Source organism: Conger conger, chromosome 8 (genome assembly GCF_963514075.1).
Source record: "Conger conger chromosome 8, fConCon1.1, whole genome shotgun sequence".
Lineage (NCBI taxonomy): Eukaryota > Metazoa > Chordata > Actinopteri > Anguilliformes > Congridae > Conger > Conger conger.
Genome location: NC_083767.1, coordinates 40,064,880 through 40,086,077, shown reverse-complemented (window position 1 = coordinate 40,086,077; position 21,198 = coordinate 40,064,880). Strand labels below are relative to the sequence as shown.

Sequence of the window (21,198 nt, the reverse complement as noted above, 5' to 3'; positions counted from 1 at the left end):
TTACTTACAGTACAGTTATTTTAAATCAACATCTGCCCGTATCAAAAAGCCTAAAGCATCTACACTCAGTGAGCACTGTATTAGGGCACTTATTATACTTATTGGTCTTCTGTCGCTGTAGCCCAACACGTGCTGTGTGTTCAGAGATGCTCTTATGCTTACCACTGTGGTAATTTGAGTTCCAGCCACCCACAGGTCCACAGGTATGCAGGTCAACCTGATAAAGTGGTACCTGAGTGTATATTATTGTGTGCACACGTGTATCAATATCAGTAAACAGCCCCCCTCCTTTCCCTGCAGTTGGCCATTGGGCCATAAGCCCCAGTTAAATCGCTGTATTAACTACAAGACGGCCTCATCCCTGAACTGGCACAGAACCAGCGTGCCACTTTAGAAAAGGGTGTTTGGGAGCTGCATGTGTGGCCAACAGAGAGATTTGCGGAGATTAATGTGCAGTTACGGTTCTTTACTGATGGTAACACAGCTGTGTGTTTCAGATTACCCTGCCCCCGTAAGCAGCTCTGTGGCATTAAGTCAGTGAATACCATTACAGGCCGGCGCTGGCTACGGGCTGGCTACGCGCTGGCTACGGGCTGGCTACGCGCTGGCTACGCGCTGGCTACGCGCTGGCTACGCGCTGGCTATGCGCTGGCTACGGGCTGGCTACGCGCTGGCTTCGGCTCATGGTAAATACGACGTCACGAACGGAACAGGCAGAAGAAGCCAGCAGATGAGTCCCCGGCCCTTTGTCAACGGGCCTTCTGACATGTGTACAGGCTCAGCAGAAACACAACTCAAACTCACAGGCAGTATGCTGCCACCTTACAGATGTTACTTATAGGTCAGGGAGGATGCTTGCTGGTGAAGGCTCTGTTTGTGCTCCAGGCTCAGGTCTCTAAAGCGCGCAGGACACACACATGGGCAGATGTGTCAGGGAGGGTTCGCTGACAGCGCGGTGAGCACTACTCTCCTGTGATCAGCGGAGGCTTCCGGAGGCTGGGAGATGAACACAGTGTCATGTGACTCAGATCATGTGACGCCTCCCCCTCTCACTTCATTCTGTGTATGGATAAAACGATGAGACTGTTGGGAGGGATTATTATCTTATTATTACATTATTGTGGTTATGGATGCAAGATGTCATCTGAGTACACACACACACACACACACACACACACTCTCTCTCACACATGCACAAACACACACACACACACACACTCACACACACACACACTGTTGTGAAGTTGCACAACTATTTCTCCACTAAATTCAATTCAAGTAAGAAACACTCACTTCAAGACCAATTAACCATCTCTGTATGGAAACCACAAGATAGCAAAAGAATACAATGCGATGCTGGCCGTCTTGTTTGGCCACAGTGCTCATCTGAAAATTACTTTGCTTATTCATTGATACCAAAGTGAGGGTGGGGGGTCAAATTTAGCAAAATAATTTGTAACAAAATAAAATAACACCCTCTCAAGGTGTTACTCAGCACTGAAAGAATCTGGGCACAGACACGTTCACTATTCAACCTGTTTACTTAACAACACTAAGAGCACTTTGTCACAGAACTAAAATGTGACACGCATATTAAATAGGAGTCTAAAATAATTGTACTAACGTTACTCTGCAAAATATCAATACAGTCAAGCCAAGATCAAGTGCGTATTTAGACAAAGCAAAGCACACCAGTTGAGAGGGCCTGAAGGCCTGATTTATACAAGCCAAGCTGCCTCCTCTCCTGGCTGTTATTATTCCCACGAAGCCTTTAAAATCCACTTTCATCCAACAGCAGATATTTCAGGGGCCAGAGCTGGCCAAGGACAAATACTGAGGGCCAGAACTGACACATTCAATTTACCGTCTATTTACAGTTGGGCCTCGGCGATACTAACCTCAGTGACTGACTGACCATGGGCGTCAGCCCCACACACTCCCTAGCACCTTGTAGCCCAATACAATACATAAGATGCACTTTCGTATCACTCAGGCAAAAAGTGTGCATTCATTTGAAATTAATTACAACAATGATGAAACTAAAAATTTGCCCTTCCATCTTGGGTCCACCTAAAATTGGTGAGTTGCTTGCTTTGAACCCCTCCCACCAATATATCTTTCTATAGTTATTTTTTGGCTTTCAGTTGACTGTGATTGACACAAATTGATGAGATTCTTTGGCATGATGTTCCAGTTTGTAATGTTTTTTCCAATCAAGACGTGGCAGGACCTTGTCGCCATAGGTCAGTGACGGGTCTCGTGTTTTGAGCTGTCTGTCAATCTCAGAGACTACCGATATCGGCTGCATGTATGCTGCCTTGCTGGATCTTTTGAAGCTGAATGAACACAAAACTGGACATTCCAGTGAGATTCGTCTTACAGCGTGTTTGACCATCGGTTAATAACTTAGAAAACGATTTAGAGCCTGATTTTAAAACTAGCACAGTCAAAGGATCAAAGTAAACCGGATGTATTTAGAATTCGATTTCAGAACTACTGTATGTACATTTCTCACTTCTGAACTCTCCGCACCATCTGCTGCACCCTGACTTCACAGACTCACACACTGCAAACACAATAAAGATGATCTACAGACACATCTGCTGCACGTTCACAGACCCACACACACATAACACAATACAGATGATCTACAGACACATCCGCTCTCACTTCACAGACTCACACACTGCAAACACAATACAGCACATCTACAGACACATTTGCTCTCACTTCACAGACCCACACACTGCAAACACAATACAGATGATCTACAGACACATCTACTGCACATTCACAGACCCACACACTGCAAACACAATACAGATGATCTACAGACACATCTGCTGCACATTCACAGACCCACACACTCTGAACACAAGGCAGCGGAGGTACAGACACATCTGCTGCACATTCACAGACCCACACACACTGAACACAAGGCAGCGGAGGTACAGACACATGTGCTGCACATTCACAGACCCACACACACTGAACACAAGGCAGCGGAGGTACAGACACATGTGCTGCACATTCACAGACCCACACACACTGAACACAAGGCAGCGGAGGTACAGACACATGTGCTGCACATTCACAGACCCACACACACTGAACACAAGGCAGCGGAGGTACAGACACATGTGCTGCACATTCACAGACCCACACACACTGAACACAAGGCAGCGGAGGTACAGACACATCTGCTGCACATTCACAGACCCACACACTCTGAACACAAGGCAGCGGAGGTACAGACACATCTGCTGCACATTCACAGACCCACACACACTGAACACAAGGCAGCGGAGGTACAGACACATGTGCTGCACATTCACAGACCCACACACACTGAACACAAGGCAGCGGAGGTACAGACACATGTGCTGCACATTCACAGACCCACACACACTGAACACAAGGCAGCGGAGGTACAGACACATGTGCTGCACATTCACAGACCCACACACACTGAACACAAGGCAGCGGAGGTACAGACACATGTGCTGCACATTCACAGACCCACACACACTGAACACAAGGCAGCGGAGGTACAGACACATGTGCTGCACATTCACAGACCCACACACACTGAACACAGCGGAGGTACAGACATATGTGCTGCACATTCACAGACCCACACACACTGAACACAAGGCAGCGGAGCTACAGACACATGTGCTGCACATTCACAGACCCACACACACTGAACACAGCGGAGGTACAGACACATACGGCCTGAGCCCTTCCCCGGCGAGCTTCCCGTCAGCGCTCCCTTTGTCCCGAGCTCAGGGAAACACCGCAGCGTTTGTGTTTCCAGGTGCCTCGCCAGATCAGTTCTGCCTCCGACGCTAAGCCATTCTAAGCTGCTCCCCTCGCCGCCAGAGGACGGCTTAGTCAACTCTCCGTTGCAAAACAATTCAGGCAAGATTAAGAGACTGATGAAGCCACATACTAGCCACAATCTGCGGCTTAAGAAACAGCGCAATCCCCGGCGAAGGAATTCTTTACAGTTTCTGGCCCGGCGATGTATAGCACGTTCGATAGATTAACTTGGACTTGTCTATGTGATCCATACACGTATAGCGTCTTATCTCCCCATATCTAGTCGCATTATGAAAGCAACCTGCACACAACAGTTTGAGTTTTCCCCAACCTCACAAATGAAAACAGAATTGACCATAAGCGACCATTCAGGACACATGTTGTCCAAGACATAGTGTACAAGGTATGTGTCACCAGTGAATGTCGAGTCACTTGCCTACTGTTCACCATTTATAGCCATCATGATTGCACGTGAAATATTTATAAAGTAGTTACTGTATTTTACAGTGTCACAGGAAATACATACTTTGCAATGGCTGCACATACTGGTTCAGCACCAAAAGCATCCGTGCTACATCCTAACATTGATTTATCAAAATGTCCATCCCAGTTTACTGTTCAGTACACCTTTCCCAATGTTACCACATCTCAAGCAGAATGTAGCTTTAAACAGATTGTACTCTCTGTACCTGTTACCCATAGACCCTGTCTGCACATTTTAGCCTGCTGCAGTGTAGTGGGTAATCTCTTATATTTTTATTTTTAACATCTGGCTTTCACGCTGTATTCAGCCCTGCTCTATGGAGAGTACTTACACCCTCTCGTGTGCTGCATCGGCGCGTCTGCCAGACGCAGGGAAATGAATTGAACACGTCAGGCTGAGCGCATGGAGCCACTGCCATCCACCGTCTCTGTGTGAGATTGTACAGCACCGCGCTCAGATCGGTTTAACAATGACAGAAAAGCACTGTACGCCTAATCCTTGCTTCACCACACACAGATTTCTCACCACATTTCTACAGTATGTAATTTCACAGTAAAATATCAAAGTGAAATGATTTAAGGATAAGGTTAGTAGCGTACTGTATATTGAAAACTGGGAGGAAATCCAAAACCAGGGAATAAACGAAGATCAGAATACATTAAGGCCCAGTTTGGCAGACAGAGTAAGCTTAGTCCTAGACTAATTTCACATTTTGAATGGAGCTTCTGCATACAGAAAACTCAATTGAGTACAAGACTTAAGCTTAATCTGCGTCTGTGAAACCGCTGGTAAAACGTCGCCCTAGCCGGTAAACTTCCCCTGACGCTGAGGAACAGTAGCGGGTGAGTTCACAGCGAGCAATTCCCCAGCCCGCCACGCTTCCGGAATAATCTCTGCACATCGACAGCGGCGTGGCTCATGACTCCCGCTCACACCGACCATCTTTCCTGGGTTCCCGCACAGTCAATTCCCTTTATCGCGCCCGCGCAGACCAACTGTAACCCCGCTCCTCATCTCCCCTGCAAGGATTACCCATAACCCCGTTTGGCCTGACGGACTACCGACGCAGAGCCTCCACCCGTCTCCGGCTGCCTGGCGCTAAAGCTAAAGGGTTAGCATAGCTGCCAGCAAACATTGAATGAAAGAGAATTTGTTTACACTAACCAAAACTGAGTTACACATTTGGGGCAGCCTGCAGAAACATGTAGAAAAGTTATTGCATGCTGTTTTGTGTGTGTTTTCTGTCAGAATTTAAGTGCTAGTTAACATTTTTATGCAATACAGTTCTGGGATTGCAGAATGGATATGCGGATTCTTAAAGATCCTTGGTTACATTCCCTTAAATTGTCCCATCTCTGCATGATACTTCATTGATTACTTTGTAAATTATTTTCTCAAAGCTTTCTAGATGTGTCCTAGGGAGACATCAAATCAAAATGTATTTGTATAGCGCATTTCAGAAACAATTTTCAACATGCTTAACAGAAAACTGTAGCCTAAACCCACACAAGAGCAAGCCTAGGGCAACAGAGGCAAGGAGAAACTCCCTGATGGCAGATAGAAGGAGGAAACCTTTGGAGGAACCAGACTAAGGGGGAGCCCATCCTCCTTTGGCCAGCTCAGGGTGGGGGTTTTAATGACCAACACGGCCAGTCGGTCAGTGTTCATGCTAATGAAATTAGCCGCAGCTAGGTGGCTGGCGGCTCAGATATACAAAGCTGGCATCATGTGGGCCAACATTTCAAGAGTGTTTGATTAATGCTTCATGCAGTAAGTCCAACCAAAGGTTATCCTCTGGTTTGTCAAAAGAACTGCTCTATGTGATATTATACGATGGATAACATCTGATAAAGATTGTGGGAACTGCACATACCCAACGCCACTATATAACAATGGATTCACTTAGAGGGAGTGTGACATTCAACTAGGCCGCTATTTATCTGGTAGTAATTGGTGCCCATTCATCTTGACAAGACCGTTGTCTTGATATGATCGATTGAAGGAAGATAAACCAGACGCTTCTCTTAAGCTGGCAGATTGCACATCTCTCAGAAAAGTTTAAAATGCTGTAGTATTTGTGCATCTGGACTTGATGTAATATACAGACTTGTTTCAATGAAAGGCTAATTGTCCTAAATGACTGGTGTCTGGAGAATGTGCTTTACAACACCCGATGCATGATTAATTTAGTTTCCTGTTGACGATTCTTTAATATCCTTCTGAAAGACAACAGGTGAGCATTCTCACTATCGTTACCACTGAAATGTCCATCGAGAGCATACTGAACACACGGTCTTCCATTTGAGAAATATACTTGTGTTTACAATAGATACCCTGTTAAAAAGAGTGTACACTGCACAGTGAAATGCTTTTTACTTGGAAAGCGGTGAAAGTGAACATGGAAACAGAGCCTGCAGTGGGGTAAACGTAACTGGCGGAAAGGGCTCAGAGGGAGGTCCAGATATTGAGCCCAGCTACTGTAAAATGGCCTCCATCTGGCCTTGGGCTTCTCCTCCTGCACCCAGGCCATTAGAGGCAATGGCAGAAGATTGCCCTCCGTTCTGTTAAAATTGTTCAGTATTGACAGGTCCGTCACAATGCAGAAGATACCCAGCACCTGGGTCTGCAACCAAAGAACAGCTACAGTTAAATGCAAATGTAAAATGTTTTGGGACAGCTGAGGCGAATTGGTTGTTTGTTTTTTTGCACTCCGTACTAATCATACGCACATTTCAGATCAAGCGATAACTATGAGGCAGTACTCTGAATGGCCACATGTATTTCAAGATATCGGTTTAACATGTTTTATTGTAATATGTAGTCCAATGTCTGTTTAGAAATGCAGACATTGTGAATTGTGCCTCATAGTCATTGGTTGATTTTTTAAATACAAATTTGATTAGTACATAGGTAAAACAGCCAATCGGGTGTCCCAATAATTCTGCATTTCATTCTATATGAGCAGATTCTGCTAATGAAATCCAACTGAACTATAAAGAAGTTATTAGGTGTGAGTCAAGTGTTCAGGTCATGTAAGCGCTCTTATCTTCAGATCTACTGCACGCAGCATACATGGCCCTCGAGAGCATCCGTACGCTAGTACCATTACCAACCTAAAGGAGAGGAATTTCCTTTCAAGCACATATACAAGGTTTCAAATGAGCACAATCGATATAAAATGCAGACCGGGGGAAGCCTTGTCCCAGCACTCAGCTTAAATGTAAATTCATTTAGCCGATCAGGGAAAACATCCGCGCTTCCTTACCAATGCCGCGCTCATTCCTCACGCGAAAAGAATAGAAAGTCGAGGCATTAACTCGGCAGATGAAGACAAATCGGCCCGAGCCTTTTCAAGAGTCCTCCAGCTACAATGCAATTTGTCAGCCGTAATGTTGATCAAGCACCTCCCATGGGCCGCCGCTTTACAGTACAGTAGCATCGGTACCGACGACCGGGGCTGCTGCAAATGACTCATCGCAAGACTTGCTAATTATGCAAATGTGATGGCTGAGCTTTATGTAGCCGCGCCGCTAATAGTGATGCATTCTGCGCTGATGGCGAAGCCCCGCGACTTGATCCGCTCCAGCGTAGCTGCAAAGGGGCATCTTGATTGAAGGTGTTCATTATCTTAAGCACAGAGATACTTGCTCTTCTAGGTGATAGCAGCTCCGAAGGACACTCAATTAATCTGCGTCCCGTTTCGGGGGTTATTTCCTTTAATGGAACTTTATTTGTTATGCAAGCCGCTTATGTGCGCACTCGCCTTTAACACTGAGAAGGAGCTTTATACCGCTGCATTTAACAATGTTCGCCTCAGGGAAAGATAGAGAAGGCAATCCCTAAGTGCAAAAAGACCGTTTTCGAGGTGCAACACTTTTATTTCCGTTTCAAGGTGCTTAGACATATTTAGGTGTAAATGCCCAGGTATGTGGACAGATAATATAGCACTGTAGTGCAAGCTGTGCAGGTTACCATGGATAATAATCTATAAATAAAATAAAGAAATAAAACAATAGTTTGTCTGCTAACAAATAAGTAGCAAATAAATAAACACGTCGTCTGACCCTGAACCGCTCGTTCACTCTAATTAAATACCATTTGCCAATAAATTAGATTTCATTAATTATACCAATAATGATATTGATTTTATTTAGAATGTGTAATAGTCTGTGGGCTCTGTAAGGCACCGTGGACAGACTGTTGCCTTCTGCCTTGAAAGGGATCAACGTTTTAAGTGCTTGTTTGCAGACCTGGGTCAAATACTTGTTTGTTTTGGATTCGTGTGTTCTATTGATCTTGTCTGGTGCAATTGAGCCTGCCAATAGGACCAGAACACGGGGTTGGCACTTTCTGAGAGTAATTTATAGGTTCCGATACATCAACCCAGTTCAGTCAAGCACGGAAAGGTATTTCAATACAAAAAAAAATTACGTTTCCTATACAATAATCCACTGCTAACGAAAATCTATGCAAGGATGGGGAGGTGTGTATTTCGAAGCCGCTCCCTCTCCTCCCCACCAACTGACCCAGATAACACACAGCGGTTCTCCGCCTGCCTGAAGCCCCTTCACGTCGAAACCAGCCTAATTTCCACCATTCCTCGGGGAGCCGCCAATTCCGCCAGGCGACTCCTCTGGAAGGGCAATCACGAAATAAACAAACTAGTAAATCAGCGTTTCATTTTTTCCGCTGTTACAGAGGATGCGCCTTGGCTATTTGAAGAGCCATTATTCCGGCAGTTTACTGGCGCCGCGTTCGCCGGTGGTTTAGCTATGCGTGGGCACGGACGGAAAAACAATATGTGCGCAGGAGAAACACGGCTCTTCCCGAGCCTCTAACACAGAACGAGGGCTTGGCTGGGGAGGGGAGGCAATAAGAAATGGCTTGTTATGGGGAAAACGCGGAGGAGGAGGAGCCATGTGGCCTGGCAGCCACCGATGGGGGTACGTGTAATCGGAATGACAGGAGCTCCGCCGGGCAGGAGACTCGGTTGCCATGGCGACAAACGAGGTTGTTTGCTGAGGAGTGGATCTCCCCGGCGTGTGCCCATGCGTGCGCGCACACGCCTCCACCACCTCTGCTCGCTGTAACAGAAAATTGCCGGCGCTCCAGTGCGCGTCACCGTTCGTGGGGAAAAGGGGAAATGTATGACAAGTTACATCAGGCATTTCTCCTCGGTAGGCTAGCCGAGCTTGGTGTGACCGGTATGTTCTGATAAGAAACTGCAGCCGGCTGCCTCCCGCTAACTGGGGCAGATGCGTATTACAGCGGGGGTTTACAATCAACAGACTCGCATCAGAATGCTACTGATGGACCGACAACCTTATCAAAACTATAGATTCCGTCTGAGCCCGATTTCCATCCAAATAACCAAGAAAAGCAGGAGGAAATATCTTCTTCTCGTTTTGCATAAAGGTCAATACCAATAGTGGGTCAGCATCTAGCTTCCTTTCTGGAAACCAAATTGGCCAACTATCCTGATTTGGCATGACTCAAATATGAAAAGAAAAATGATTTGGTAGATATCAGTAAAACAAACACTAGTTTTCATTGTGTCATGCACTCATACATTAATTTGTAGAAATGAGATTCTCATCAAGAATCAATCCAAAGGTTTATGATATTGTTATTTTTGTTAATGTGTTATACTATTGTTCCATTTTGTTCCACAATGTAATGACTGTACAGAAGTGTAATAAGCCAGCTCATTTCACCACATAGCTACCAGCATGTGACCAATTTCACTTAAAGCCTCTGCAAAATGTGTGGATTTGGCTCAATTTGATATCAATGTAATCAATTCAGGAAATTAACTTCAAATCAATGCATTACTTGAAAAATGCTCATGATGTTCTGTGAGGAATATTCAATTTAATTTCATTGAATTCAATTTCATTCCTTTCCTGAATTGACTGAATTGAGATGGAACTGGCACCTTTTGACACAAGTACACAGAGCAATGTCTTAATAATATAGATATTCTTTAGACATACATATGGCGATATAGCTGTGGAATATATTAATATGGAGCATTACATTACATTACATTACTGGCATTTGGCAGACGTTCTTATCCAGAGCGACATACAGTTGATTAGACTAAGCAGGAGACAATCCTCCCCTGGAGCAATGCAGGGTTAAGGGCCTTACCCAAGGGCCCAATGGCTGTGCGGATCTTATTGTGGCTACACCGGGGATCGAACCACCATGTACCATTCATGTCATTAACCACTACACTACAGGCCACCCTTAATAATGGATCCCAAACAGGTGTGTGTACTACATTAAGCACAGCCTGGTGTGTGTACTACATTCAGCACAGTCTGGTGTGTGTACTACATTCAGCACAGTCTGGTGTGTACTACATTCATCACAGTCTGGTGTGTGTACTACATTCATCACAGTCTGGTGTGTGTACTACATTCAGCACAGTCTGGTGTGTATTACATTCAGCACGCTCTGGTGTGTAATACATTCAGCACAGTCTGGTGTGTACTACATTCAGCACGCTCTGGTGTGTAATACATTCAGCACAGTCTGGTGTGTACTACATTCAGCACAGTCTGGTGTGTACTACATTCAGCACAGTCTGGTGTGTGTACTACATTCAGCACTGTCTGGTGTGTGTACTGCATTCAGCACAATCTGGTGTGTGTACTACATTTAGCACAGTCTGATGTGTGTACTACATTCAGCACAGTCTGGTGTGTGTACTACATTTAGCACAGTCTGATGTGTGTACTACATTCAGCACAGTTTGGTGTGTATTACATTCAGCACTCAGCTCCCCGGTCTCGTACAGCCCCAGCTGCCAGTCATCATGAAGAGTGATGGAGCACATTGCCGCTGCTTAAGGCGCGACGGGCTTCTCAGTGGCTCAATCACAGTGCCAACCTCACTGAGCTCCAGAGACCCCCGGGGGCGCCCCGAAACAGACGGCCGCTCCCGCAAAAAGCCCATCAGATTCAGCCGCACGCACCCACCATCGTGCTCAAAGCACGGCCAAATGAAAACAGCGCTGGAGAAACCCTCATTCATTACAGCATCGCCCCAGGTGCCTCACACACAGCTCGCTTCCTCTCTCCCGTGTCGGCGGCCCCCGCTGCGGTGCATTGTGGGATTGCACAGTACTCCTGCTCATAAGCAGTTAGTAGGCCAGCTGACGAAACGTTTAAAGACGGCACAGTTTGGCGGTGTATATGTTAAGGCTGAAATGCAGTCCTCTCTGCCTTGCCAGCGAGCCTTTCAGTGGTGCATTATGGGACATGCGCATGTGCTGTTGGTAGGCCAGCCGACAAAATGCTTGAAGGCGGCACAGTTTGGCGGCATATATGTTAGGGTCGAAATGCAGTCCCCGGCACGTTCTCGTGATCCTTATTACCTTCATAAAATATTCAAAATGGCCTCCAGCTGACCTCAGTGGCTCCGTTTGCCCTTTAGTAATAATTAATCCCCTCCGGCCGCCTCCGCTTCCATCCCAACAAACAATAAACAGGTGCATTGTGGGAAGGCATGTGTAGCTAGAGACCCCGCAATTCTTCATTTATCCCCCAGATCCTCCATTACGGCAGCCATGGCACGACAAACGCTTGAGGTGGAGGCTATCGCAAGCAGGCCTTATACTTCTGCATCAGGTCCCATACAAGCAGAATATTAAAATTGTAGGAGGGATAGTAATTTCCTGTTTGGGCCTAGTTTAATATTACATATTGCAGTTATATATATATACACGAAAGCTTCGTTTTTATCACGGCAATATCAACATTTATATCCTCTGGGGCACTGACTTCTAATATAATGTAATGGAAGAATGTCTGTGAGAATTGAGGATATGCAAATCAACATGGATCCCTGTTTGCAGATTGTTTATCTTTTAATATCCACAACAAATAGGAATGAAAGGACATCAGTGGAAGACAATGATGAACTATAATATTTGTTTTCTTTTCATATACTTCAGCTGTTTTATTATAAGAGCAATGATGCATGAAGACAGAATGCATCACTTGGATTTTACACATTTAGGTTGATGTTGATTGTTTTTCTTCCAACGGCGACAAAAATCATCACATTAAATCAACCGTACTCCAGTTTTCTGGTGTCATTGTACAGCTGTGAGTAACAGTGTCCCATTAAGTCAAACAAAAACCGCCCTGGATAAACCTGTAGGTTATGGTCAACAGTGTATTGGCAAAGGGCGGCTATTTTAAGGCTTTATGTCACAAAGTCTCAGAAACCATCAAATGCTCATTCCAGATAAATTGAACAAAGAAGGACCAGGCTTGGGCTGAATCCACTTTGTCCTTTTGTGATTGGTCCAGTTTGTCCAATCACACGGGAGCGCGGCCTTGCACTAAGAGAGACATGAAACCCCATTTATTGGGGTAGTTACTCGTCCAGGCAACACATCAACACGAGCCTTGAGGGCATCCGTCAATCACAAGGTACACCTCTCTCCGGTCATTACTCATCCTCCTCCCTTCTTCCACTCTTCCAGGAGGACGGACAATAGTGATCTTCACTCATTCGCTCCAGAACTCGGGAGTTACAGGCCAGAGCTGGAAGCCCACGGGCCTCCGTACCGAGCCAGAACCACACAAACGACCGGCAGGGCGCGCGTTCGGACAGACACAGACCCGATCCGGGCCTCCGTACGAGCCAGAACCACACAAACGACCGGCAGGGCGCGCGTTCGGACAGACACAGACCCGATCCGGGTCTCCGTACGAGCCAGAACCACACAAACGACCCGCGGGCGCGCGTTCGGACAGACACATGCCCCATCCCGAAAGGTGGAAATTTGAGATAGTGCGAAGCGCGCTGCCTTCGAGGCTCTCCTCCGATTCGCATTAATCAACAAAAAGACGACGCATTGTGCGCCAGGGCGTTATCAGTTTCCCGGCTTGACTAATCCCCCTAATTTGGACCTTATCTCCGCAGGTTTCTGGGGCTCAAAGTGCCAATTTCCCCGGATGGCTGTTAAACAGGGTCTCGGTGTCCGGACACACGCCCACCTCAATGTCATCGACGAGCGGCGAGTCCTGGTGAGTCAGAGCAATAACCGCTGTGTCCTGGGCGGACATCACACGCCACCGCTGACTGACAGGCCATGTGTTAACAGTGCCTGTGCTACAAATCCAGTCTACAGTGCACGGGTTAGTAAATATAGATGAACCTCCTGTGTGTGGTGTCTCAAAAAGTGGCTTATTTATTATGTACGACACAGACGACCGATTACTTTGCCCTTTATGCAAATAGTAGCATATCCCTTTGCGCCGTTTGTGCTCGCAAACTTTAGATTAGATTACTTTCACAATTCCCCTGCATGGTCGGATGAATTTAATCTCATTAAAGTGCCCGCTGTTGAATTGAGTGGCAATATGTTGCAAAGCTGGAGTCCCAGGCCTTGGGAATGCACAAACACATGCCGTCTCTCTCTCTCACTCACACACTCACTGACTCAGTCAGTCACTGACTCACTTACTCACTCAGTCAAGGACTCACTCACTCAGTCACTCACTGACTCACTTACTTAGTCACTCACTGACTCACTTACTCACTCAGTCAAGGACTCACTCACTCAGTCACTCACTGACTCACTTACTCAGTCACTCACTGACTCACTTACTCAGTCAGTCACTGACTCACTTACTCAGTCAAGGACTCACTCACTCACTCACTCACTGACTCACTCACTCAGTCACTCACTGACTCACTCACTCAGTCACTCACTGACTCACTGACTCAGTCAGTCACTGACTCACTACTCAGTCAAGGACTCACTCACTCAGTCACTCACTGACTCACTTACTCACTCAGTCACTGACTCACTTACTCACTCAGTCAAGGACTCACTCACTCAGTCACTCACTGACTCACTTACTCACTCAGTCACTGACTCACTTACTCACTCAGTCAAGGACTCATTCACTCAGTCACTCACTGACTCACTTACTCAGTCAGTCGCAGTCTCATTTACTCACTCACTGACTCACTCAGTCAGTCGCAGTCTCATTTACTCACTCACTGACTCACTCAGTCAGTCGCAGTCTCATTTACTCACTCACTGACTCACTCAGTCAGTCGCAGTCTCATTTACTCACTCACTGACTCACTTACTCAGTCAGTCGCAGTCTCATTTACTCACTAACTGACTCACTTAAATAATAATTAATAATAATTAACTAATAAACCAGATAAAGGCTAGGTTTCTGTTATACCGTTTACACTAGAACACCAAGTCATGTTTGTGAAAAAATAATAATTCTATTAAAACCCACAAGTCTCAGTAAATCAAATCCACAAAAAACCACAAAAGCACACAGCGCTACACATGATTCAATATAGTTTATACTGAAACTCACTACAGCGCAGAACTAAAGGTACGGCTTTGATTCGAGCATCATGGTTACTCATACAGAAGAAATGTCATCTGACTGGCAATTGTTTTCAATGGTCTGGAAGACCCGGCCCATTTATTCTTTTCCAGAGCTGACCGTGTATCACTAACATGTTCAGATTTATTCTGGAAAATAGTTCCATTTTCTTTTCTTCGGTCGCAACGGGAGCACTGAGAACCGAAAGGTCTTTCAAGCAAAGTAAAAAACAAAAAGTTATCATTCATACGTTTCTTTCAGGACCTTTTTATAGGAAAACAGTATTCATCTACAAAGTGCAGACATATTCACATGTCAGTCGGGACGCTGCGGCCGGTGCGATGACCTTCCCGTACGGGGATGCCATATCCTTGGGCGGGGAGCGTGCGCTCTGAGACGCGGCCGTTATTTACCATCCGCCGCTGACCGGAGGAACACGAGACGCAGAGCAGGGCGGGCGCGGGGGCGAAGGTAAGATCGTCTCTCATCTCCGCCGCGGAAACCGAGCGCGCGCTGCAAACTCCCGCCCGCAGCGCCGCCATCCCGCAAGGTCACGCCACAATGGAAACGCTATTTCTGTCCGTGACAAAAGGCCCCCGCCTCCCCCATCGACCACCCCATCAGCAGCAGATACTGAGACAAACCCGCCGGCAGCCGTAACCGCCAAGCCGTGCTCCCTGCCGCCCTGAGGGATTGCAAAACACTAAATTGTGGTCCTCAGTACAGTACGGTGTCACTGGTGCTAGTGACCAAAATGCAGCCCTGCTGACTACAAATGGTGTGATTTCTGCTAGTGACCAAACACAGTTCGGACGACAAATGTGTAATGTGTGCTAGTGACCAAACACAGTTTGGACGACAAATGTGTAATGTGTGCTAGTGACCAAATTCAGTTCTGACAACAAATGTGTAATGTGTGTTAGTGACCAAATGCAGTTCTGACAACAAATGTGTAATGTGTGTTAGTGACCAAATGCAGTTCTGCCTGCAAATTGTGCAATGGTGACCAAATGCTCATGAGCAAAGCGTGGTACAAAAGGTGTCATATATGCTGGTGACCAAACACAGTGCTGACTACAAATAGTGTCATGTCTGCTAGTGACCAAATGCAGTTCTGCCTGCAAGCTGTGTAATGGTGACAAAATGCTAGTGACCTGACTACAAGTGGTGTAATAGCTGATAGTGACCAAAACACAATCTGTACTGACACTACAAAGGGCTTAATGACTGCTGGTAACAAAAAAGCATTCCTCACTACAATCGGCGTAATATCTGCTTAATGGCAAAAACACGGTCCGCAATACAAAGCGAAAAATGGCCACCGGTGACCAAAATCGCGATCCTGACCACAAATGGTGTAATGGCAGGGTGTGAGGTGCTCCCCCAGCCTGCTTACACTGCCCACGCACTGAAGGACGTTAAATAAGGTGGATAAGGTGTGACCCTCGCCTCGACAGGCGGAGGAACGTGATTCATTCCGGAACAAACATCTGCTGTTATTGTTATTGTTGTTGTTATTGCCAGAAAGCTTAAAGAAGCATTGGCTTTGCCTGGGAAATTCACCGCCGAACAGCTGGCGATGCGCAGAGTTGTGACAACAGCGCCGTAACTTAGTGCCGCTGGACCGGTGATCCGAGTAGCATGAACAGAATGCTAAATGATAGCATGAGCGGGGCTGTCATACGCCGTTCTCTAATGAACACAGAAGGGCGTGGTTAAGTAATGGCTTTCATGGCGTATCTGGGAGTCGCTCTTGATAAAACAACCTGCTCAATGGACGTAAAAGTATTGTGTGTTAAACCCTGCTGGAGTTAAGCCAGGTCGGTAGCTGCTTGTCCAGTTTAGACCGGCTCCTAGCTCGACGTCGTTTAGCTGGTTGACCAGCACAAATCCAGCTAGACCGGCTAAATTCTCAAGCCGGCATAGCTGGATGTCACAGCAGGGAAGGCAAGCCCCGTCCGGACGGCTTCCCCAGGTCCGGCCGGTCGACAGCGCCTCGGCTACAGCGAGAGAGGCGTGCGCCTGCCTCCGGCGTGGCCCGGCGACCGCGAGCAGGACGGGGCTGTTCTTGTTGTGTCCCCGTCTGAGGAGTTACGCAAGCGGGCGCTGAACAATTCATTATGTAAGAGCGGCAGCCCGTCCCCAGCGTTCCCCCCCCCGACGCCTCGGCGCCGTCGTCCCGCGCGCATGGCAACCGCGGACGGTCGCCACGCGAGACCAGGAGCGACGCGAGTCGGGAAAAACAAGCGCTCTCGGCTGAATCGCCGTGTTGTTCGCCCGCACGGCACGGGACCCCCCCTTTCAGCGTCCGCGACACGCGCGCTCCGCGGGGAAAGTCCCTGTTCGCCAAACCGCCGGTAACAACTAACCACGGCAAAGCCTTTAAATGTAACATTAAATCTGCAGCGCGTGAACTCGTAACAACTGATACCGATAGCAACGGTCCCCTCGCGCAATGCTATCACGCACAGATTGAGTGGAAACCAAAAGTATCTTGAATTTGCACCAAGAATACAAAAGCACTCTTGGTTCTGCAATAGAACAGCCGTCCCCACAACACTGCAAGTGGATTTTTACAGTTCGATTCATCTTTACTTCAGCTGATGCAAATGTGCTGTACATGACATTTCATGGCGATACAGTGAGAAATACACAGAAAGCCGGGTTCCTCTACAGAAAGCTTAAGCAGCAGAAGCTCGATAACGTTCCTCTTTTTAACTGCTAGCAGGTCGAGCTGAAGATACTCCCCTCATGTTTAGAAGATGGAGAGAGAAAGAGAGGAGAGTATAATCTGATTGTGGACCAGAGGGATCTGCTTCCAAGGGACATGAGCAGAGCCAGAAGCTGTCTGCACGCACGCACACACACACACAGATCCATCTACCCACCATGCACACACACGCACGCACACACACACCCACCCGTGCATGCACACACACACACATACCCAACTACCCACCCATGCACACACACACACACACAAATCGATCTACCCACCCATGCACAACACACCCACCTGTGCACACATGGACACACACACAAGCCTGCACACATCTACCCACCCACGCACGCATGCACAGATACACATGCATACACATGCACACACTTGCACACACACTCAGACACACACACCCTCCATACACCCCATCTGGACATCCCTCCATTCCCACAATAACATCCGATCTCCCCTGCATGCCCCCGTGGTGAACCAGTCGTTGCTATATCGGGAACGCGGGGGGGGGGGGTGGGTGGTTGTTTGGCGGGAAGGAAGCGAGCACAGACGCTACCCCTAATTCAGCCCCCCCGGTAGAGCAGGTGGCCCCCAGAACCTCCCCCCCCCCCCCCCCCCCCAGCGGTGCCCCGGGAGCACCCCGAGAGCATCCCCCCGCCCTCCTACCTGGATCCTCCTCGCACCTCCTTCAGCTGGACCTGCGTCTGCGACCGGCCTCTTCCAGCAGAGAGCGCATCGGGAAGAAAACCCACTCGGATCAAACGAAGGGAAAACGCGCTGCCACGACTGACGAACGGAGAGAGAAAGAGAGAGAGAGAGAGAGGGAAAATAAAGGAGTGTGGAGCCTGCTTCTGCTGCTTCGGGGTTTTGCCGCTCTTAGCTTCTGGCGCTGAGTGTTGGGGGAGATGTGCTCATGGCAATGTGCTATCCGCCGTGAAAAAAAAAGGACAGCGATGGGCGGTGTGAGAGAGGGAGAGAGCGAGGGATGAGTGGAGGAGGAGGAGAGTGGGGGGGGGGGGGGGGGCTTGACTGTTTAACGGAGCGGCGTCACGCGGCGGTTCCTGCGGAATCCCGCCAGTGAGCGGGGACCTGCATCACACAGTCCTTGGCCGTGATTGGCCGAGAGCGGTGGGAGATGCCTGGTGTGTGGAACCTGGCGGTGGTAAACTAGGATGACCCGCTCTCTCTGAGGCAGCTTCCCCTGTGTGTGTGTGTGTGTGTGTGTGTGTGTGTCTGTGTGTGTGTGTGTGTGTGTGTGTATGTGAATGACAATCAAGGACATCAAACAAACATGCTTCCTTTCAGGCTCTATCAGAGAGAAGATGCAGAGGAAAGGGGAAAGGGGAATCCAGACACAACACAGTGACCATTACAGGCCATTCAGCCCAGCTGAGCTCACCCTATCTGACTGCTAAAGTGTACCTACTGCTAATGTCTAAGCCTAATGTTTACCAAAAAGCTTATTTTACCTAAAAGACCCTGACCTGGCTTTAAGCACGTATGCACATGCAACCACATGCAGACACGTGAGCACCTACACGCAAAAAACATACCAGTTTATGCCTACACCTACAAGCGTGCACACACACACACATACACACACACACACACACACACACACACACACAGACACAGACACACACTCACACACACATACTCACTCACACACACAGAGACACACGCACACACAGACACACACACACACACACACACACAGACACACACTCACAGACTCACACACACTCACAGACTCACACACACACACTCACAGAGACACACACACACACATACTCACTCACACACACACAGACACACACACTCACAGACTCACACACACACACACACAGACACACACACACACACAGACACACACTCACAGACTCACACACACACACACTCACAGAGACACACACACACACACACACACTCACACACAAGCGTCCCCGTATGTGCAGGGTCGTGTGAACAGCACACAGACAGAGCCAGACCGTGCAGTGTTTTTCTCCTGAAAGGCTGGCCTGTGTCGTGATTTCTCCTGGGAGCTTGGACAGGCAGCATCAATAGGAACACACACACACACACACAGCACAAGAACACGCAAGGCCAACCCACAATTAGCACCATGAATAGCCAAGTGACCTCCAACATGAGGCTAGGAGATTACACGTTCACTCAGGTTTACATCGCCGTCTTCAAACTGAAACAGCAGGCCACCCGGAAAGATAAAAACAGTACAACCTTTCCTTTCCTTCCACACATATGCAGTTTCGAAATTATATCTCTGGATACTTTTAAGATCAATTCTTTCAAAGAAACCATGAATAATTATTGATTACTCATAGAAATATTGTTAAGCCCCTAATGTACATGAGCAGATGAGAAACGTGCTTTTCGGTAAATATTACTCCCTAGCCACCGATTGATCGGCGTGAATCAATCGGCCGTTGAATTCCCAGGAAATGCGTTTCTCACAGGGAGGCATTATGGAAAACATGTACAATCACTTCAGCTTTGAAATAACACGGCATCTTTAATTCAACGACGTCTGCCGCCTCATCGATCGCCTAGAAACAGTCACGGTAGCCCCGATACCGCGTGTGAAAGGTTTGTAAAGGATTTCAGAAGGACGTACAGAAATATTTGCGGGCCACACGGGTTACAAGTAATCTATTTCCTGATCTTTGTCACTGTAAACCTACAGATGCCCGCGGCGCTACAGGGAGGAATAAGAAAGCCAGACTTTGGCCCTTTTTGGCTCATGGTCAGCCTTTGTGCTTTATAAAAGTCAATAAAGAACTCAATGGGGATTGAGGATGGCTGGATGGAGAGGTTACACACAAGCTTCAGTAGCAGAGGTCCAGGACCTCTCTCTTGTTCCGCCACAAAGCCCAGGGGCATTCTGGGGAAGAAATACGCCAAATTCAGCCCTACTGCCTGTCGGAAAAAAGGAAGAATCGTATTGATCAAAACGGCAAGGCTGGGGAGGCACGAAAAAACACTCGCAGTAAACCTGATGCTATCGCTGCATGGAAGGGAGTGAAAATTAATTGAAATAGTGCTTTCACACTTCATTACACGCACATATGTGCAGATGCACATACACATGCGTGTACACAATGACGTCCTTGCGGATCTTTTGAATTGTATCTATTCAGTTAGCCAAGCGGAGGTACTTTGTGCCGATGTATTCGAAGGAGTCTCGGGGGGCGCCCTAAAGAAGCCTCAGATAAGGACGTGACAACAGGCCGATGAAAGAGGCTCATTAGACAGAGGGCCCAAACCGTCCTCGCCTCCCCAATTATTCTGAAAGGGCTCGGGGTGGGGTGAGTGCCGGTCACTGCAGCCCTAGAGGGCCCCGCGTGGGCCGCCATTTTGGTTCTGCCTCACCTCTAAACAGCACCGTTAATCTGTTCTGGCAATGAAGGCTCCTGCTGCTGCAGGTGTAATCCGGTTAGCAACAGGGATTTCCTCAAAAATGCCTCGAAAATATTCAGAGATATAAACATGAGGCAGTGTGGCAGAATTATTTTAGTTATTTTAATTACAGTACAGTCCGCTAATCCCTCCCTCCCTCCCCTCTCTATCCCCCTACCCTCCGCCTCTCTCACCCCATCTCCCTCTCCTCTCCCCCTCTTTCTCTCTTCCCTCCTCTCTATCCCCTTCTCCCTCTCTCTCACCCCACTCTCCCCCCTCTCTCCTCTCCTCTCTCTCTCCCCTCTCTCTCTCCTCTCCCCTCTCTCTCCCCTCTCTCTCTCCTCTGCCCTCTCTCTTCCCTCTCTCACTCC

The 21,198-nt window shown here is 47.7% G+C and overlaps 1 protein-coding gene across 1 annotated transcript in view; it reads right to left on the bottom strand.

The window, feature by feature from the left end:
* syt1a (synaptotagmin Ia) overlaps positions 1–18,194 on the bottom strand; it is a 252,729-nt gene extending 234,535 nt beyond the window's left edge. Inside the window, exon 1 of the mRNA XM_061252641.1 lies at positions 18,080–18,194. The gene's annotated coding sequence lies outside the window, so the exon portion shown is untranslated. The remainder of the gene's footprint in view (positions 1–18,079) is intronic.
* Between the last annotated feature and the right edge of the window lie 3,004 nt (positions 18,195–21,198).